This window comes from Sciurus carolinensis, chromosome 9, assembly GCF_902686445.1.
Source record: "Sciurus carolinensis chromosome 9, mSciCar1.2, whole genome shotgun sequence".
Lineage (NCBI taxonomy): Eukaryota > Metazoa > Chordata > Mammalia > Rodentia > Sciuridae > Sciurus > Sciurus carolinensis.
In genome coordinates this window covers 134,233,220-134,253,874 of record NC_062221.1, presented here as the reverse complement: position 1 = coordinate 134,253,874, position 20,655 = coordinate 134,233,220, and the positions used below count along the sequence as shown (strand labels likewise).

The window sequence follows — 20,655 nt, the reverse complement described above, 5'->3', positions numbered from 1 at the left end:
CCTGACCAACTTTAGAAACAAAGGGACTATACCTCAGGCTGACTTCTGTTTCTGGAAAGCCACAGAGAAACACTAAAAATTCTTCCTCAAAGAAACAATGCATGCATTAACATCACTCTTATAGTCAATCAGCGAATACGGAAGAAGTCTTCTATGTGCAAGTACATAAGACCCTGAAGATACAGTAATGAAGAAAACACACACCCTGCTCTCAAGCAGCTTGATCTAAAGAAAGCAGAAACAAATAAATAAACCTAACAGCTATATGAGCATGAAGTGATGAGAAAGACAAGTTCAAGGTACTCTGAAAGCTTACCTAGAAGGGGATAGGAGTCAAAGAGTCAGGGAAAGTTTCCCTGAACAAGACAGCTACAACCTAAAGATGAATAAGAGTTAAAGGACAAAGTCCTAAATACATCATATGTATTCACTTAATCTTGCCAATTATAAGCAGTAAGAAGATAGTATCTTTATCAGGCAGATGGGAAAACGGAGGCTCAGAGATGTTTATACCACTGGGGAAAGGCAGGGCAGGACTCAAAGGCACGGAGGTGAGACTCCACAGAATGTGCTCTTTTCCACCACACAACACTTTGTGACAGACTCTCAGCTCCCATAACCCTGTCTTTCAGCATTCAAACCTTTCCCCTTGAGTGTGGGCAGAACCTGTGACTTGCTTTTAGCCTACAGAATATAGCAAAGGTCATGGGGCATCATTTCCACAGCTATGAGACATAAGAGTGTACATCTCTATCACCAAGGTGACTCTCCTTTGCTGTCTTTGAGAAAGTAAGTGGCCATGTAGGAAAGGACCACATAGCAAAGAATTCAGGGTAGGTATCTGACAAGTGGCAGCAAGAAACTGAGGCCCTCAGTCTGATAATGCACAAGGAACAAAATACTGCCAAGCACCACAATCCTTGAAGAGATCTTCCCCAATCAAATCTCAGATAAGACTACAGGCTCAACCAAAATCTTTACTATTTTCAAAGACTCTGAAGCAGAGGACTCAACTGAACTGTTCCCAGACAACTAAGCCACAAAAACTGAGATAATAAATGCATGTATGTGTTTTAAGCTGGTAACTTTGTGGTGACACTGGTATGGGAGAAAAATAGACTTGTTGCATAATAAAGTTCTTCACCACGCCCTGCTATTCTGCTGGAATACTCATGTCAACCACTCCAACTACACACCAAGCCAACTTCAGGCTGTAGACACAATTATCCTTAAGCAAAAATCATGTACCAAGATGAAAACATTAACCGCAATCTAATCCTGCATTTTGTAATAGTCATTTTACCAACTCTGCTAGTTCCAAACCTCTGTCATCTGTCTGTTTCTACTGAGTTTTTGTGCCCAGGTTCACTAATTTCTTCTGTAATGTCTAATATGCCATTAATGCCATGCAATGTCTAGTTTTTACTGCTCTGTTCTGGGCCTTTTTTCATCCCTTCCATGTTTCTGCCTAACTTTCTGAATAACTTCTTTAATGTCTTTGTTTGTCAATTCTAACATCTGTATCAGTTCTAGATTTGTTGATTTATAGCTTTCCTATCTGAGTCACATTAATTTGCTTCTTTACATATTTAGAAATTTTTAATTGGATGCTGGACATGTTGCCTGGCTAAGTGTTAGGATCTGTAATATTTCTTTAGAGTGCTGAATATTATAACAGCAACTGCATTTTTTCCAGATTAGTTTGTTCCTTCTGAGGCTCACTTTTAAGCTTTTCTCAGACAGACCTAGGATAGCCCTTACTTTAGAGTTAGTTTAGCCCTTCTGGGGTCTCAACAAATCCTGTATTTAATGAGATCTTTCCTCTTGGCTAGAAGGTACTCAAATAGTCCTCAGTCCTGTGTAAGTTCTAAGAATTGCTCTACTTACAGCTTCCCCAGAAAGTGTTTCTTTATGAAACCATACCCAATACCTGAGCAGACTGGTAGTCCCCCTGCTTGAGTGACCACTAAGTTCATGTATAGTACTATTTTCTGCACAGTTCCCTCCTCTCCAGAACTTTGTTCCTTAAAGTAGAAGCTCATGGTCTCCCACAACTCCAATCTTTGTTCCCCCAACTCAGTAAAGCCACATGGCAGATTTGGGGTCTCCTGTTCTGTACTGAGGTCTGAAAATTGCCTCTAAGCAGAAAGCTGGGCAATCACTCATTCATTTCCCATCTGTCAGAATTACAGTCCTGGCTACCTATTATTCAACATCTGAAAACAGTGTTTCATCTCCAGTTTTCTAGACATTTGTGTTAGGAGGATAAAATCCGAATGCTACCGCCTCCCAGTCATGACTTCTTGACACTAAATGTTTTAGGAGATGTAACTCCTAAATACACACATTAGCTATAACATCAATCCATATTCATTTTTTTCACAGCATTTGTCACTTTTTGTAATTATGATATCTGACTTCTTGCTTATTGTACATCTTACAATAGAATGTAAGCTCTGCGAATACAGGGATCTTGGTTTATCTTGTCGCTCCTGTATCTCCACTTAGAACATATCCTATCCTACAACAGGCACTCAAATTCAGCAAATTAATAAATCAATTAGCTGACTATTTTGTTAGATATTTCATTTAATATATGCTGTGAACTCTTTTCATTAGTAAATTCTAATCTAGATGCAGGTAAATCTGACCCCTAGAGAGTTTCTGAATCATCTAGTACCTTAATTGGCAACATTAAAGTAAAGATTCTAGTTGCAAAACAAAAGAAACTAGCTCTGGTTTTGTTTAGACCAAAAAGGAAGTTATTAAAGTGTATTAAGCAATTCACAGAAAATCCAATGAGGGAACAGGCTGGAATGCTACGTAGTCAAGAACACCCAAAACACAAATCACAGATCTAGTACAGTGAAAAACACATGATTCAGTCACTGCAATTTGTACTAACACCACTAAAATCAAGAACAAAATGTTGCATCTAGAATCGCTCACTGTTACCTCCAGAAAAAAAGATGTAGCTGCCTCCCTCCTGCTTCAAGAAATTACCTGCTCTGAGGTAGTCAGGTAAAAGTAGGAGAGAAGGCTCCATGACACCCGATGACATCCTAACAGGAAGATAAAGTGAGCAACTGACTTTCATAATGGAAGATATCCACCTCCCTCCAAGACTCCTAAAGTATTCTCCAAAGCTAGAAAGGTACTGCTTTTGTATATCATCCAAAAGACCAATCAACAAGAAGCACAAGACATCAACCCCAGCATGTGAAAATAATCCGTTTCTTCAACTGATGGGTTACAGAAGCTTTATGCTTCTTTCTTTTCTCTTTAAATGTTTAACTGTGGGCTAAATTGTTCACTGGGCTCTTTATTTCCTAGAGGCAGCATATGCAACCTACTTTGATTAACATGAAGCAAACATACTTCCCTGAATCTTAGTTTTCTAACTTATGAAACACAAATAATACCAACTTGTAGGGTTACTGAGAATATAAAAATAACCAATACTGAATATATACAGTGCTGGCCTATAGCAGGTAACTGATTAACAGAAGCTACTATTAGTGTTACTAAATACTTGTTTATTTTTAAAGAGAAACTCAGACTTACATGAACACATTTTTAAAAAAATAAAATTGCCAACAAACTGAACAACCAAGTTTTTATTTTACCTTGGTACTGAAAATGTTATCCCCATTCTTCATGTTGCCAGAATAAAGCAACAAGTAGCTTAAAGTAGTCTAAAATGTTGCCAACAAAACTTAAGTTCAAGAATGGATAAATTAATTAATTAATGAACCATAGTCACGCCACAAGACACGTCCTCTTTATGTTTCTCTCCAGCAATCTCTGACTACACTGAAAGCTCATGGATGGCAAGGACTATATATATATCCACCTGATTGACTGCTATGTCCCAAAAGACCTAGTAAGCGGCCAGGCACAGGGGGGAGACCTTCAAAATCTAAATATTTGCTTTTCCAAATACAGAACACTACAGAAACTAGTCACAAGAAAATTATAAAACTATGTTGAAACAAATTCTTTGTAAGCTTTAAAAAAACCTCATTCACCTGACAAGATCAATATCTTCAGTAACTTTCTAAATATAGTGACAAGATTCATTCTTTTGAAAACCTGTCCCTAGAACAAACGCCCTCAATTCTTGTTCTGTCATCCAAACTTGGAAGTAAAAGCAAAACACATCCAAACTACTTTTTAAAACTTTTGTCACTTTTAAATGAAATCAAAGCTAAAGCTTATTTTAAATATATACCTGAGAGCTCCTGCAAATGCTGGAACTATATTTCAGTTCTAATTGTTGAATGACCTTCGCTGTGTTGGCTAAGAATAATGAAGAGTACAGTGTCCAAGCTGATCCCTCTCCACAATTTAAAACTGCTCCATATGACTACTAAGGACCTGTATTGATTTCAATAAACTACTAAAATCATGTACTCCTTTAATATGGATGGCACGATCTTTCCACTTCACAACAGCTAGCTCCCAATATATTGTAGACATTCACAGACATTAATCCACAAGAATTTTCCCTTTCTACTAAACTACACAGAGCTTTCTGTCTTTAAAATGTCTTACCTTTTCCTTAAGGTTCCCATATTCCCTATTCAGCTCTTACTCTAAATGCCGTAGTTCCTACTCCCCTGCTATAGTTCTTCAGTCTGTGAGACCAATAATAAAGATCAAAAGATACAGTTTGCTAATTCATCCAACAAACGATTAGTGTTTACTATATGTCAAGCACCCTGGCAACCCCTGAAACTGCAAAAGAGGGCGAAACACCATTGCCCCCTGATTACTGCAGGGGATTAATCAAAGAAGCACTACAAAAATTACTAACATTAGCATTAAGAGGGAAGAGAACAATGAAACACCGATTTTAAAAACTAAGAGCTGACTCAGGGAGGTGGACAACCTTCCCTGACAAAGCTAACTAAGCTAAAGTGGAAGGAGGAAAAGCAATTAGCTAAAAGAGGTGATGATTCCAGACCAAGGGAAGTAACATACGCAAAACAGAAAACAGTCCAGTCACATGAGCCACAGACCTGTGAGATGAGCCAGCCTGTGAGACAGGCCAGATCATTCAGGTAGTGGGGCTTTACAGCTCCTACGCCTAGTTTGGCTCTTACCTGAAAGTCAAAATCAGTAGTCAAAAGAGTTGTTCGGTCATTTTTACTTAAGATTCTTGCTCATCTAGTTACTCATATCCTTCTTCCATTTCTGTCCATTCGGTCGTTGCCTACATGCCACATCCTTCACATGTCTCTTATCTTTTTCTCATGCAGCAAGCACTCCTTTTCCAAACTGCCATGAATTCTAAAACCCCTGCCTCCAATTTCTTCCTTCTGCATAGCTGACTCTAATACTGCTGAGTAACTATAGGCCTTCAGGCCAACCTCTAGGTAAACTTACATAGATTTACAATGTTGTGAACTAGAGCCATTATAAGGAAATGGAAAAAAAATAAAAATGGATTACAAAATATTCAATGAGATTCTATTGGTTTTCTTAGAAATGCTATTTTAAATGCTTTTTTAAAGTTTTAAAAAACTTTCACAACACAATCTTTTATATTACAAAAGTAATGTCTACCAATAATGAATGTGCTTGATGTAAAGATAAAGTTAAAATCAACACTGTGATACTTGTTCTTTTCAAGGGAAAATCATCCAATCAGAACAAATTTTTAAACAGACAGTATTTGTCTGAAGAACTAGAGTCCTATTTATATCCAAATAAGCTTTTAACTCAAAATAAACTGTCAAAAGAACTCTAAAATAAAACGTTTTTTGACTTTCAAAAAGTAACATCAAAAATTATCCGATATCATAAACTCTGTTCCCTTAAATGAGAATTTAACTATCTACTCGAGACTGGGTCCTTAAGCCTCACAGGAGATATTAAATATTCCCCCACCAGAACACAACTTAAAGACAGTGGTAACTTTTGTTTTAGAACTGATTCCCAAGCTGGAGAGTTCCAAGTCTGACACAAGAAGGTGCTCAACAATAGTTCTATCACCCGGTAGTTATATGCTTTTTAGGTGAACAGTCTTCCAATTCAGATACAGGTTAAAAAATAAACAAAATATGAGATTTTTCAGGAAAACATTAAGATATTCAGAATAAATTATGAGCTCGGTTACTCTATATTTTCCAAATCATAAATTATGATAGAACTTTTTCCTTTCCAGAGTCACAGTTTTGAACACTGCCTTCTCCCACTGCCCTATTTTTTAGTTCATCCTTAATGGTGCTGCAAATTGTTTCTACCTGTTTGTAATGGAAGGCCTGAACTACAATAAAAATTCTATCTGATTCTTTAACAGTTCCTTCAGGGCCTTAGTAGGAAATATCTTAACTGTCCCACTCCTGGGACCATTTTGGGTTTTTTTGTTTTGGGTTTGTTTTTGTTGTTGCTGTTGTTGTTTGTTTGTTTGGTACTAGAGATTTAAGCCAAGGATGCTTTACCACTGAGTCATATCCCCTGCCCTTTTTGTTTTTTTGTTTTGAGACAGGGTCTCACCAAGTTATTGAGGCTGGCATGGAACTTGCAATCATCCTGCCTCAGTCTCCCAGGTCTCTGGGATTGCAGGCATTGCGCCATCACACCCAGCTAGGACCTTTTAATACCCTACCACCAATGCTTAATATTCTCATTCTCTTTCTCCTCCTCTCTTTCTCTTTCTCTCCCTCTCCCTCCCCCCCCCCCCTCTCTCTTACTCGCTTGCTCTTTTTTTTTTTTTTTTTTTTTAAATGATGGTGTTTCACTACTGTCCAGGCTGGTCCCAAAAGGATCAAGCAATTCTCCAGTTTCACTCTCCCAAGTAGCTAGCATACAAGCATACACCAGCTTAATTCCCTCCTTTCTACCTCCAGAATTTGGCTACATCTGTTTGAATTCAGAAATATTCACTTTTTTCTGTTGAAAATTAAAGCACAATTAAGAATTTTTAAGGCATTCCTATTTATTCTTTTACCTCTTATTATTCCCTCATGCCTCTACATCTTCCAAACCTTCTTTCTTACAGTGTCACCTCTTCTAAACCACTGATGTCATCAGGCCCCTGATGCCGAGAAACTTTCATTCTCATTTCCCACTACAACTGTCCCTTAACCCTTTCTGAACACACAACCCTCCTCATGCCCCAGGCACATTCTGTCACTCTCCAAAGTCACTCTTTGTGCCCCCCACCACCACTGCTTGCCCACATTACCTCCTGAGTAGACTGTGAAGTCCACAGGTTCTACCATAAAAAGCTCTCTTCAAGATCTAGTCCCACCAGGCATGGTGGCGCACACCTGTAACCCCAGCAACTCATGTGGGTGAGGCAGAAGGATCCTAAGTTCACAGTCAGCCTCAGCAACACAGGGTGGCCTAGACATCTCAGGAAGACCCTGTCTCTAAAATATAAAAAAGGCTAGAGATGTGACTCAGTGGTAAAGCACCCCTGGGTTCAATCCCAGGTACCAAAAAAAATCTAGTCCCAACTCCTCCATGACATGCTCAAAACCCTAGAACCATCTTACCACCTTGTGCTCTAGTTTTTCACATGTCAACACCTCTGATTATTAGCAGCCATGATCTTGCCTGTGTTCATTTTTCCTGTATGCACACATTTACCAGAGGTAAACAAATCTCATTCGCTTTTGTAGTCAAAAGCTACTACCATAATTCACTTATCTTATACAGGACATGCAACCATTTATTCAATTGCAACAGGAACAAGAGTCCCCTTTCCTGCGGGCATTTACAATTTATCAAGACATCAGTTTTACATTCAACAGAATAAAGGAAAACCAGAAAATATTTTAACGATATATTTGACTGAGTATGAGTATTCTGTTATTAAAACAAAAGCTTATAATACTACTTAAGATGTTCAATATCAGTCAGAATTAAAGAAACACAAATCCAAACAATTAGACATTATTCACCTATCAAAATGACAAAGATACAAGACCTTGAGAATACATGTGTTGGTCACATGTATTCAGAATTGGTCAGAATGAGAAAACAGCACTCTCAGATACTGGTAGTGAAAGTACAAATTGGTGCTATCTTTTGGAAAACAATTTGGCAATACATATTCATATGTGTATAGGTGCACAGTTTTCCTGATAAATATATATCCCAGGGCTGATAGTCACAGGACACAATTATATGTACAAGAAAGTACTGCAGCATTGTTTAAACAAGAAAAATATGAAAACCTAAATACGCTTTAATGGAGCCTAAATAAAATAAGGTACACCCATAAGAGAAAAGACTTCCCAACCATTAAAAACAACAGGGAAGCTCTGTCAGCTAATAAGGGAATATTTCTAAGATAGATCAAGTAATTAGCTGAAGCTGCAAAACTATATGTTTACTATGCTTTTGGTTTTAAGTACAGAGATACTGTGTACATAAACATAAACACACACACACACACTCTCTCTCTCTCTCTCTCTCTCCAAGATCTATCTGCTTAAAAACAAAATGGGAACATACTAATTTTGGAATTCAATACATATAAAGTATATTATACATATAATTATACATGCACAGACCATTTCTAGTAGGAAAACCTGTGAACACTTACTACCTATGGAGAATGAGAAGGGGAATGATCTCATACCATTCCATAGAGCTTCTTTTAAAAAATAAAAATAAAAGCTGTAAGTATATATTACTTGTCGATCTTTAAAAACTATTGTTTTGGGGGCTGGGGCTGTAGCTCAGTGATACAGCCTACCTAGCATGTGTGAGGCACTGGGTTCGATCCTCAGCATGACATAAAATTAAATAAAGATATTGTGTTCACATACAACTAAAAAAAATTTTTTTAAACTATTGTTTTGTAGGTGATCAGAACTGTACCTTAATATTTTATGTTTGATATACTGTAAGACTGCTCAAACAGGGGCCCTAAATAAGCAATAAAATGCTGAAAAATGGCATACTCCCATTTGTACAGTAGTTAATCAAGCCTAGTGGGTTCTTGACAGAATTGTCTACAGTGCTTTCACTACAGTGATAGGAAACATCATAAGGCAGGCTAATGTTACCGGTTTGGGCCACCAGAGAAACCTCACATGAACATTCCCATGACTATTCCACGAGTTGATCATTCTCAATCATATCCTTCATTTTCTTCAGGAAAGGACATGTGCCTTACTCTTCTCTCTCACTCTCCCAAAAACTCTTAGTGCAGGTGCTAATCTCTGATTTTTATTGATAAAAATGTTAACCAGGTAAGAGGTAAAGAACATTCCTCTGGAATATTTCCACTTTAGAAAATTCAGATCTTACCTTAATTTAACAGAATGAATTCCAACAGTTGAAAACTGTAAGCAACCAGATAAAAAAGAAAGTAATAATTTGAGGACAAGACCTGCCTTTGTTCCTTCTAATCATGCCAAGTACCTACCTATCCATCTACCTTGTAATGCTGCCCACTACAGTGCTAACACTAACAATACCTTATTTTAAACCTTCAATTTCTTACCTTTAAATAGTCATTTGACTGACTGACAGATTATTTTTCTATAAGACTAAAAGAACAATTAAATGAGCCAACCATTCACTAGGAATGACAACACGAAAGCCACAGATTTTAGAATAAGAGTTACCCTGATAAACGCCCCAATGCACTTTACATGCCTTGTATTCTATTCCTTTTGTAATAAGAAGAAAAACCCAGGAGTCAGGACAACCAAAGCTAGTCCCTGGCCTACTTATTCTAAGACACTAGTTAGTCAATTAGCTTCTCCGCGTCCATTTCCTTTTATAATATGAAAGATGAAGTGCATCAGTGTTTCTTAAAATGTTTCTCTGCCATCAGGATTACCTGGGCTCCTTATGAAGAAAGCAGATTCCAAAGCACTATCCTAAACCTAAGGGAAAAAAGCATCTGAGCTTGGGAATTACAAAATTTAACAAGTTCTCCAGAAGACTCCTGAGAATCATTCACTTTCCCAAGTGCCTATTAGATATAATAACACACTTCAAAGGAACCCTAGATCTTACTCTTTTTTCAAATTCATAGAAATTAGAGGAGGATTCTAAATAATCAATATATTTTTAAACATCACTAGTATCATTCTTCTTACAACACACAGTAACTCCAACATCTACTGAAATCTTGACAAGATCCAAGTGATATTCTAGCATTATCTGCTGCCAGAAATACATATACACTATGGTTCAGTAGACTATTAAGACTAAATCCAAAAACTCAGATTCCAAATAATACTTCCATGACATAATTCCAACTATGAAGAATCATGTTCTATCAGAAAATAAAGTGTAAAACAATATGCTATTTAGGCCTAAAATTCCTTTACTACTAAAAGTACAGATATACTTTTCTAATCTGACTATAGAGATATATATTGCATAACTGGTAATCTATTTGAATTTGCATACTACATTTCAAAAAGATTAATAACCAATACAGAAAATAAAACTTACCAGTTTGTGCAATAAGTTTCCTTATTTCTCAGTTTCTTCCATATTTGGAAGTATAACAGGTAATGTTTAATTTCCATCATTCTGCACTTCTTCAGTAGAAAGATTTTCTACTGTTAGTCACCCTACCAAAGACCACATATCCCAGCCTCCTTTAAATATGGACACATCACTAAACATAACCGCATCACACCCAAGTCACGTATGCAACTTCCAGGTTCATCTTTAAAGGGAAGAGATGGGCCTTCCCCATATCCTGTTCCTGGACTGCGGATGTGGTAAGGAGATGCCCTGTACTATTAAGGAAAGGGTAACTCCTTAAACACAGGAAAACAAGATGGAACCATGGTCCCCATATATCATGGAGCCATAAAATACCAATGCACCTTACATGCCTTAGATTACTAATACTGTTGGGTTTTTCTTTTTTATTTGGTACTAGGGATTGAACCCAGGGGTGCCCTAACACAGACCCATATCCCTAGCCCTTTTTACTCTTATTTTTGAGACAGGGTCTCACTAAATTGCTTAGGGCCTTACTATGTTGCTGACGGTGGCCAGGAACTTGAGAGCCTCCTGCCTTAGCCTTTGGAGTGACTGGGATTACAGGCAAGAGACACAGCACCGGCAGATTACTTACTGTTGTTTTATGAGGAAAAGTAAACTTCTTGTTTAAGTCACTGTTATTTATTTAAACACAGGCCTAAATCCGCATTCTAAATGATGCATATACAAATTTTGATTTATAAAAAAGAGTAATCCCTAATAACTCAGTTAACGTCTTATAAATTCTTATTTTAAATCACAATAAAGCTTCCTATTGTATAACCCCATTACCAAGATTATTGCTACTATACCATCTTTTATTTATACAGCATTTTACACTTAAAAAAAAAAAAAAAAGAGAAAAAAAAAAAACCTTCACTGAATTAATTATCTCATTTCACATCCTGAAAATCCTGAGTCGAGCAGTTGAGGCATAGAGAAGTTTTTTTGCCCAAGGTTAAACAGCTAAGGAGTGGTACTGGTTCCTCATTCCACGTACACATACATTTATCTACACCATTTCAGTGCCAGGCACTGGAGTTTCAGCTGTGATTAAGAAACACTTATTGCTGTCCAAATAGACCTTACAAGCTAATGGAGAGGGAGACACAATTATCAAATGAATAATTTTACATTTGGACATACATCGATTATATAGCTATCTGCAATAAGAGATGTGCAAGAAAAGCAGAAGGCCCTATTAGAACAAGAATGAATGAAAAAAAAAAAAAAAAAAAAAAAGAATGAATGGCCAAGGAACCTTACCTGGAATGGGGTTTAGGGAAGGCCTCTCTGTAGTAGTTATTTATGCTGAAATCATAAGGATGAGTATGAATAAAAAGTGGAGGAGAGGGAAAAGGGGAGAAAGAAAGGTATAAAGAAACTGACATGCATTGTCACCATGTTCACCAAAAACCCTATGGTCACTACCATCAACCTCATTTTACAGATGAGGACACATGCTTAGTTAAATAGCTGTGCCTAAAGTCACACAGTCAGACAGTAGCAGACCTGTTGAGACTATTTCTGACCAACTCTGGAGTCTCTGCTCACCTCAGAGGGCAGGGTGTCTCTCCATAGTATCAAGCTTCCTGAATTGCTACCTATATCTAGAGATCAAGGAGAAATGGGATAGATGTCACAGTTTGAGCATCTTTTTACCCAAATACATGTCCCAAAAGGTAAACTTTAACCATAAACATCCATGAAAATTTTACAAATTAAATCAACTCTTCTCACTGAAAATTTTATAAACAGAAAAAATAGGGGATTATCTAATGAACAAGGATGCTATTTAATAGACTGATGTTGAAAGTTAGTGTTGTTCCACGTCAAACGAGCTCACTAGGACCTCCCCCCCAAAAAAATCAACTAAAGTAATACAATTATGGGGAGAAAAAATTCAAAATGATTCATCAGCAAGAGTAAAGAAACATTTTAAGCCATTACTCACTGTATGTTAGATATAAGCATGTCCCTCAAGCAAACAAAAAAAGTATATATAAACCTTGTCAAAACTTACAGTAATACAAACTTTCAAAATCACCTTCTAAAAAAAGAGAAAACATAGCTCCAGTGAAAGAAGCAATTGCAAAAATAGCAAAAAGTATGTCTACAAGGAACCACATAATTTTACATGTTTCATAAGGTATTATCTTCAATACTGAATCTGAACTTGTTAAAGAACTCTGGCATAAGGGTTTCAAAAACAAAAGAATAACTTTTTTAAAGCATTAAGCTGGTTTATATAACAGAATATTTCCAAATCATTGTCTTATTTCAAAAAATGGAACCAAAGTTGCCTTTAGGCACTACATTAGAAAACAAAACTTGTCTTCAATTATCTAATATGAACCTTATATTCATTATTTTAGTCATATGAAGTGTACATTGCAGTTTCACACACCCAAAGGTAAACTTTACAACTCCAGCTTAACATTATAGAGTTGACGTGAGGCAAGATTTCAAAACATTTCTTCAACTACGAGCAACTGATGTGAGATTTTAGGCAACTTAAAATAATTTGATGACTTTTGTTCCAAGCAATCAAACACGAATTTTTAATCTAAAATTGTGCAAGCATTACCACAAGTTCTCTAGTCTCAAAAAAATGCCTGCTGGTCAAGATAACCCATGATCAGAAGTCTTTCTGAAGACCTAACCACTCCATATACACAAGGTGCTATTATATCAGTTGCACAATTCACTTTGACAGGGCAAAATGTGCAGTGTCAAGTTTCCTGTCTGATAGTTTCAAGTAATATCTTTACTTCTAAATTGAAAACAGACAATAATAAAACCACCAAAACTCTCCTCAACAGAAAGTAGTCTTAGTTCACAGTTTAAATGACTGTTTATGAATACCACAAAATTATTAGATTAATAAAATTTTTCAAATAAAGAACCAAGTTCTTGATAAAGACTATTTCTGGAAGTTCTTGGGTTTTGCTGGGTTTGGACAGTTAAGTTTATTCTTGGGGTAAGAGAAAAGGAAAAATTGCTTGGGTGTGTGTGTGTGTGTGTGCATGTATGTGCATGTGTAATGTGAAAGCTCTTTGCAATGAGAGGGAAACGACAGCAAACTGACACACACCTAATCACAAATACCAAGAAATTCACAAATTAATCTCCATCTTCTAGTTTTGTTTCTAATGTTATGCACAAGACCATTCCTTCTGGCCCATAACTATTTACTTCAATTCAAATTTCCTTCCAATAACTGGATATCTATCAACCATAAGCATGAACATAAAAACACCTCTAGGCAGTCTAAATTTCCAAGTTTTTAAGTTTTCAAGTAATCCTCAATATTAAATGCAAATTAACATTTTGTTTGTAGAGTTATAAAACAAAATATTTGCCAAAGTTAATCATATATCCTACCTGTAACAAGCTGTCTTGAATTCTACTTTTGTAGATAAGTATTCACAATACTTTTATAAAAACCTAACTTCTCTAAATACGTTGTTTCACTTACCATTCTCCACCCCCATATCTCTAAGTCATAAATACAATATTTCTCCACAAACAGAACTAAGTAACTAACCTCAGACAATACTCCAAAGGGGAAAAAAATTCTCTAAACCAGGACAGCCATTTATACTATCCACATTCCCAAATAAGACATTATACCAAAATGGATTGTCTTCACTTGCTTGAATGTCAGCACCTCTAAACACTGGGCTAACTTTTTAATTCCTAGCACACAGTAATTGTCTATGTTACGTTTCTGACAAGTTCACACCAAAATGTCTTTAAAATGCTTACCAAATAATCTTGTACCAAGGGTTGGGGATGTACTGAGTGGCAGATTCTGGGTTCATAATCTTATACCTAAATTTCAAATTCCAAAGAATAAACAAACGCCTCCCTAGATCCTTCAGTTAATTCTTGACCCCTACCAATAATTATCATTCATTTAAGTATAGTGCTTCAAATCTGAAACCCTACTTAAACACCCAAGCAGGATAAAAGTAGCAAGCCTTCACCTTACAAGGGGTAATGACCCTTCTTCCTAAAATAATTTCTGAGCTATGCCTCTTTGAGATAAATAAGTGTTCTTTATACCCAGTTCCAGGAGAACTTGGTGTAGACACTTAACAGAAATTCCTATCTTTCTGGTAAGGTTTGAAGTCTAAACAAATTTGGACAGCTACCATAAACACTACTACTATGCCAAAGCAAATCGTCCTGAAGTGAGGTACTTCGTGTCTATATATGAACATTAAAAATCTTAACTATAAGTAAACTTTTTCCTCAACCAATGCTTGTTTGAAACCTTAGATGAAATTTTAGTTGTAATCTCATATTTAGTCTCTCTGAAAATTATTTCTTAAAGAGCAAATAATGAACCCAACTATTATGTATAACTATAAAGCTCAAATAAGAGAAATAAGATGTGAAAAAATTTAAGAAAACAAAAGTTAAAAGGTGACTTATTAAAACACCCCAAAATCAAAGTACAACATATGTTCATTCTTAATGTTCTGAAATAAGATATAAAGGACCACAGGGGAAATTTAAGTATTCAAAGAAGACAAAAATAATTTCACATGAAACTTTCTTATGATACTCAAAGGATGACTAGAATTATAGTTCAGTGTGAAGAATAAAATGCACCAAGTAATATTTTTTGAGCCCTTCCTCTCAAAAATTAACTATATAGGGTTTTGTTTTGGGTTTTTTTTTTTTTTGGGGGGGGGGGGGCGCCTGACAAGTTTCACTAAGAGAACTCACTACAACCTTTCCACTTCTGCAAACCAAAGTTAACTTCACACTAAAAACTATATGTGGAAACAATCTCTGGATTAGAACCCTGAGTCATCACACACAAATTGCTTTAAAATTTGCCAGTATTTCTAAGGAGTTATAACTTAGTGATCAGGAGCTCAGGCTGCCTACAGAGACTCCTTGCTCTCAATATGACCTTGGATGAGTCACTGCCCCCTCTCTGAGCTCAGTCTCCTCATCTGTAAAATGGGTAACAGTTCCAACTGGTAGGTTGAACGTGTTATTATTATGAGTCCGAGGAGAGTGCCTAACCAATAACCTGTTAAGTCTGAAAACAATGCTATAAGGTATTTTCTGACGATTTGGACAGAAAACAAGAACCAAACGGTGCTGGCATTCAATGCTGCACCTAGCCTACAGGATTCGCATTATCTAGGGCTGGACGAAAAGGCACAGGCAAGTAGTCCAAGCCACTGACTCACTAATTTTGCCATTTTTATCTATTTCGGGCTAGGGAGGGGCCTTGGCCGAGCGCTGAGACTGGCGGCTCCGCGCTGCGAAGCCGGAGTGGGCTCGTGCCTATAAATAGCCGGGTGAAGTTTTGTTGCAATGCACAGGTATCAATCCTAATTCCCCTCCGCGGCCACCGGCTCCCCCGGCCCCGAGCCGGTCGGCGCCGCACCTCCGGGGCCCGGGGGCTCGCACCGCCGGCCCAGCTGCGGCGCTCGCCGCGGCCCCTGCCCGGGCGCCGACCCCGAGGCCCGCGGAGCAGCGGCGGCCGACCTTCGCGGGCGCCGGCCCGGCCTGCGTCCTCGCCTGCCGGCAGCCGGCCCCATCTTCCTTAACCCGTGCATTGTCCTTGCGAAGAACCCCGGCGGTTCCCACACTGGTGGGGACCGAGAGGAGGGACGAGGGAGGAGCTGGGGGAAGAGGATGAGGAGGAAGAGGAGGAGGAGGAAGACAACCTCCTCCCCTCCGCCCGGGCGGCCAGTGAAGGTCTGGCGCGTTCTCCGGCCCCCAGGCCCCGGCTCCCGGGAGGCCGCGGCCCCCGCTCCCGCCCTCCGCAACTTTCCCTGCGCTCGCACCCGCCTCTCCTCCGGGACCCGGCCTGCGGGCTCCCTCCCCCGGCGGCCGGCCCCGGGCCGGCGGCGCCTCCTCCTAAAATGGCAGGTCCCTCCCTCCGCCCGGCCGGGCTCGGCGCGGGCCCGGCTGCAGGCCGCCGGGAGCCGACGCCGGGCCGGGCGGGGTCGCGGCCGGGCCGGACACTCACCGGGATGATGGCGGGGCGCTCGCGCCGCTCCCTCCGGTGAGTCTCAGCCTCGGGCTCCCGCGCCTTGCTCCGCCGCGGCCTCCGCAGCCAGCGCCGCCCCGGCCGCTCTCTCCGCCCCCGGCGCTCCCGGCTCCTGGCCGCGCCGCAGCCCGCTCCGTGTCTCTCCGGCTCGCGGCTCCAGCGGCGCCCCGGGCCGGGGAGGCGACAGCCCCTCCCCGGCAAATACCGCAGTCCCCGGGCCCCGAGTCCCGGCGGCGGGGCCGCGCGGGCCGGCCCGGCGCTGAGGGCGGCGGCGGCGAGGCCGGGCGCCGAGTGGCGGCCGCTCCCGGCGGCTTCTTCCCGAGGAGGATTTTGTAAATCTCACAAAATGGCGCGCGCTCCAAACCTGCGCAGCGAGAAGCGCCGGGGCCCGAGCGGCGGCGGCGGCGGCGGCGGCGGCGGCGGCGGCTCCTCCGCCAGGAGAGCCCGAACCGCCCGCCCCCGAGTCCCCGCACAGACAGACAGACACTCGCGCACACACTCACACACGCGCGCACACTCGCCCTCGCACACGCTCACTCACACACACACTCGCACACTCACACCGGTCCCGCCCGCTCGCCGGCGGCGGCAGCGGCACCAACAGCAGCAGCAGGAACAGCAGCAGCAGAAGCGGCGGCGGCGGCGGCGGCGCCCGCACCCCCCGCTCGGGGTGTCCGCTCCCTCAGCCCGACCTGGGCCGCGATCAGCAGCAGCGACGGCAGCAGTCTCCCCGGATCCCCCCGCCGCGGTTGCCGCCGCCACCCCCGCCTCACTCCAATGGGGCTTTTTATTATTATTCGGGCGGGAAGCGAAAGGGTTTAAAAAAAAACCAACCAACAAAATGGCGACGGACCGACCCGGTCGCTATAGCAACTGTCAATCAAAACGCAAAACCCCGGCTGACGTGCTGACGTCCTTCTCCCGCCCCCCGGCCCCAAGCCGGCGGGCGGGGCCTGTTGCTCGGGTAACGGCAGATTCCGTTCCCTCCTTTCCTTCTCCCCTCCGTCCCCAGCCAACCACCCAACCCCCTCAGGTCACGTGAAGGATAAATTCGGAGCTCGGGCCCGCTACGAGTGTCAGAGGAGGGCGCGTGATTCGCTCGGGGGAGGGCAGAGGAGGGGGACGGACGGCCGAGGGAGGGAAGGGGAAGGGGACGGGGACGGGGGACGAGGCGGCGGCTGCTCTGTGCGCGAGCGCCCGCCGCCTCCCGGCCGCCCCGCCCCGCGCTCGCCGCGCCCGCGCCGACTGCGGCCCGGGGAGCGCGCGCGGCCTCCCGCGCCACCGCCCCCGAGCCCCGCGCTTCCGCGTCGCGCGCCCGCAGCCCCGCCCGCGCCGGGGGGAGGGGCGCGCGGCCGCCGGGCGGGGGAGGGGCCGGGGCCGCGGCCGCGGGCGAGGACCCGGGAAGCCCACCCCGTGCGGGGCCGGGGGCTCTCACCGCACTCCGCAGCGGTGCCGGCCTTTCTCCCGGGGGGCGCGCGGCCGCGGTCGTCCGCGCGTTTAAACCGTTCTTGGAAGGGCTCGCGTGCCCCCCTCGCCGGAAAATGCCCACGGAGGCCGCGGTGGGGGCGGGGAGGAGGCCGCCTCCGCGATTCAGACATCTCAGGAATTCCGGACGCTGCGCCCGGAGCCGGGCCGCCGCCGTGCTCCCGTCACGCCCGCGCCCGGCCCCGGCCTTCCGAAACGACGGGCAGAGCCACCGTGAAAACTTTTCCAGGCTGTGCTCGCTCCCCGAGCGGCTCCATGCCCGCCAGCCCCTCCCCGCCCTCCCGGGCGCAGCCTGCCTGCTCCGTCGGAATGCCCCTTACGTGCATCCACGGTGCTATTGCTGCATCCTTGTCCGGCTCCCCGTCTGGTTCCTGCCTTTCCTGCCCCTCAGTTTCCAGGTTTTTAATTTGCCCACTTGGCCTTAACAATCAAAACTATCATGGCTTTCTTTTTTTATTCAGTCTGCCCCTTCTGCCTGGCTAAATATTGCTGGGTGTGCTCTCCAAGCATTAAAACCAAAGTTTGCTGTGCTGGCTACTTTGTAATTAGTAGAGAGCCAACAGCCAAAAATTGTATTTTCTACCAACTTAAAATAATGGCGCTTGATGAATAGCTATAAAGGGAGTGTGTATATGCACTTTTACACCGAAAGTCACTAAGCTATGGATTTCTAAGCTTGGTTTGGCCATCTTTTGTACGTGTCCATACCAGTTTTTATTTTTTCTTTAAGATGTTCACAAATATAAATGTAAACTGTTAGGTGTTTAAAAGAACCGAAAACAAATACAGGTCTATATCCGCTGTGACTCAAGATAGACACTTGCCTTGAATGACTTTCCAACAAAATTTCCTCCCACGTTATTAGAACATTGATACACTAAGGCAACCATTCAAATTAGCGCAAGCCGGGAAAGACATCAGACTATAAACCTAAAATAAATGAAGGGGTGAGGGGGAACAAAGCAAATCGCTTTAGACTTGATTCTTCATGATTTCAGAAAGTTGCCATGACGGGCAGAAGTACTTTCAGGTTGCTGACATTTCAAAATCGCTCTGCTAATGTAATTAAAGTCCACATTCAACTTAATTGTTTTGGAGGAAGAGGAAGTGACCCCGCTAGTCCCTATTCAGAGGAGAGGTTGCTACCTGATTCCTCCCAAGCTCCAACTTCCACCTATACAACCAACTCCTTCCTCCCTCCTTGGTTTCTCCCCTTTGGGCTCCCTCCCTGCCTCAGAGACCGTGGCTTCACTTCTGTCGCAGCACTTAAGCATTTGCAGCCTTTAACACTATGTTAAATATGAGACAAATTTTTAATGCTAATAATGAAGGAAACTCCCTTAATTAATCCTCTGGGCAACCTGAGCAGGATATGACACTGTCTCAGAAATGATGTCTTCAAATCAACTCAAAAGATCATCAGGGTGAGGCAGAATATTGAGATTATGGACGTTCAGTAGTAGAAGACGTTGCTGGTCTTCATATCTACAGAGCTGCACCTTTCTTCCCACAGCACGCAAGCCTTACCCAGAATTGATCAGGGAACTGTCCCATGCTGGTTGGAATGCTGTTAAATGGTTTTAGGCTTCACCTAAAAGTAACCTGTAAATTATGGCCAGCACAAACAAGGGAACACATGTAGGCACTTGGAGCAGATACCAGTTTTATGATTAAATCCTTGCTGTCATCTGAGATTTCCCGTCAGATTCACTAAAGATACATCTGTTCACAGAAGCTAAACTAGAAAAGCAAAAACCCAAATCACAACCTTCTCCACTCAGCTCATTCTCCAGTATCTCTACCCCTCTCAGAAGCATTACATCCCAATATATGGATGAGAAAACAAGTCATGAGTAATAAAATGACATTTCCAAGGTCACACTACCAGAAATGGTAAAGGCAGGATTTAAGTTCAAGTACAATGGGTACAATGGCAAAGCCCTTGTTCTTTCCACCACACCACAATGAGATTTTATGGAGGTAGGGTCTTTAGAGAGGTAACTGAATTAAAGTGAGGTCTCTAAGGTGGGCACTAATTCAGAATAACTAGTGTCTTCATAACGAGAAATTTAGGCAATAAAGACATGTACACAGGGAAGATCATGTGAAGACATAGGGACAAGATGGCCATCTACAAACCAAGGAACACCTGAGGCTACCAGATACCAGCAAAGAGGCATGAAACAGTCCCCCTCACAGCCATGAGAGGGAACCAGCCTTACTCACACCTTGATCTTGGACTTGTAACTTCCAGAATTCTGAGACAATTTCTACTGTTTAAGCCACATATGGTTTCGGTATTTTGTTAGGAGACCAAAGAAAACAGATCCAAACCATAATGGTGGTTTCATTTGGTTGATCCTCATCCTTCAATACCCACTCTTGGTGATGCGTTAAGCCCTAAAGCCCAGTGGTTGGAAACTCACTGGGAGTCATAAACCGTATATTCCAAGGACTAACATATGTATCTGTGCCCCTCACACCAGGTAAGAAGGTGAACAATTTACCTATAATCTGTAGATAGTGGTAATAATGCCTAGAATCAGACACTACTGCCATTCTTAGAGACTTCTAATTAAAGCCCTTGAGTAAGTTGTATTGTTTGTTCTGATTTTTGAAAGTAATTTATGTATACATAATAGATTAAAAAGAAAATTAATTGAGAGAGGTCTTCT

At 41.9% G+C, this 20,655-nt stretch overlaps 1 protein-coding gene across 5 annotated transcripts in view; it reads right to left on the bottom strand.

Annotated features, from left to right (window-relative positions):
* Dyrk1a (dual specificity tyrosine phosphorylation regulated kinase 1A) overlaps nucleotides 1-18,255 on the bottom strand; it is a 139,090-nt gene extending 120,835 nt beyond the window's left edge. For 2 of the 5 annotated variants that reach the window (XM_047563648.1, XM_047563653.1), the window contains exon 1: nucleotides 16,475-17,651. The gene's annotated coding sequence lies outside the window, so the exon portion shown is untranslated. Of the gene's footprint in view, nucleotides 1-11,739; nucleotides 11,785-16,474; nucleotides 17,652-17,930 lie in introns of those variants that run through there. The other 3 variants (XM_047563649.1, XM_047563651.1, XM_047563652.1) reach the window with 3 other exon arrangements.
* Between the last annotated feature and the right edge of the window lie 2,400 nt (nucleotides 18,256-20,655).